Source organism: Microtus ochrogaster, unplaced genomic scaffold (genome assembly GCF_000317375.1).
Source record: "Microtus ochrogaster isolate Prairie Vole_2 unplaced genomic scaffold, MicOch1.0 UNK110, whole genome shotgun sequence".
NCBI classification, from domain to species: domain Eukaryota; kingdom Metazoa; phylum Chordata; class Mammalia; order Rodentia; family Cricetidae; genus Microtus; species Microtus ochrogaster.
The window spans coordinates 998,007-999,651 of NW_004949208.1; the positions used below are offsets into that span (position 1 = coordinate 998,007).

The 1,645-nt window shown below is 43.5% G+C and overlaps 1 pseudogene; it reads right to left on the reverse strand.

Moving 5' to 3' along the window:
- The window catches only part of LOC101979270, a 12,230-nt pseudogene extending 11,363 nt beyond the window's left edge, over positions 1-867 (reverse strand).
- Positions 868-1,645: the final 778 nt, after the last annotated feature.

Here is a 1,645-nt window from a genome sequence, read left to right on the forward strand (position 1 = left end):
CGCTGGGATAGGCTGCTTTGTACGCAAAGTAGGATCCACAGGGGCTGTATTTGGAGCAGGCCGCTGTTCAGGGGCACGCCCTTCTTCTCTGGCTTTTACAGATTGAAGAGCTGCAAAAATGTTCTTGGAGAAAGTTTTTCCTGTGCTTTGTAAGATAGTTGTTCTCGTTCTCCACACTCTCTCTCTGCTGACAATATCTCTGGTGACATCTACCTCAGCAGCCACAAAACTCCTCTGTTTAAGGGCAGTTATATCAACATCTAGATCAGTCTTGATAGCAGATCTTTTCTTAGCCATAATTTTGGCTTTGATTGCAGCAATTTTTTCCACTGACATGGCTTCAGACAAAGACCTAATCTGTTCAGTCTGTACAATCCCTTCTTTATGGCCTTCCAAACGAGCTGCCAATCTCTCTTTATCAAGACGCACACACTCTTCATCCTCAATTCGTGGTTTCTTTGCTTCTGCTAAAACTTCATCTGCAGCTCTTTTGACTTGAGTGCACCGCTGAAGACCTGTTTCCAAGGGTGCACTCCTATCGATGCTGGCTGATGTTGATGCTTCCCCATTGAGGTATCCAAGTAGATCTTTTCGGTCAGGTCTTCTAACCACAGGAATGTTTTCAGTAGCTGCATGTCGTACATAAACAGGATGAGAAAGGTGTACATTATTAAGTAGAAATAAGATAGAATCCAATGTGTAGTATTCTCTGGGTTGGCCTTCCTTTCCAGTGCCCCAAACGACATAGTTGGTCTTCACATTCTTGGGCCAGGAGAAGAACTCCCCGAAGATGACTTCGTCTCCCTTGACCAAGATCTCCTTCTTCTGGATGTTGTACTGTCGCAGGACGCTGAGCACGTCCGCCATCTTCGCCCCCTTCGGTGCCGCTGCCGCCGCGGGCCCCGGGCACCACCTTTGCTGCCGCGCACCGCTGCCACTTCTCCCCTTCGCCTCGCCCGCTGCTGCCGCGAACCAACAGCCGCCGCACTAACAGCCGCCCACGTCTACGACAGCAGCACGGGCAGAAGCCACTGACCTACAAATTTTTAAAAGTTCAGTATAGTGCAATGCAAATAATACTGTCTCAAAACGAATAAATTAAATTTTAAAATAAAATTATTATTTATGATGAGATTCTCATGTCTCAGGTTTCTTTGGTATTTGACAAATACTTTTCCTGAGTATTGTATTTTCTTACACTCTATAATTTTGTTTTGCTTTTTATATTTTGAGTCAGGGCCTGGTCCATGAAGACCAGGATGCCCTCCAACTCACAGAGATACGCCTGTCTTGGCCTCCTAAATGTTGGGATTAAAGATGTTCACCCCTCAAGCCCTGGCTTAAAACTTTTCTAAATGAAAAATTTCAGTCTTTTTCTTAAGTCTGTTGCTAACATAAGAGTTATTTGGCATGTGTAAGCCAAGAAAACACAGAGCCATATGGAGAATAAACAGCAAACCAATATGCAAGCCAAGCCTGCAGATTCGCAGACTTTCTGCTGTTCCACTCCAAAAATATTTCTATCCTACACTAACGTCACAAAAGCACTATGGGAACTTTAAAAAAGTTTAATTACACAAGTCATGGGTTTAAAGTAGAAAAGAATGTATAGGAAACATATTTATTTTATTTAAGAAAAAAGAAA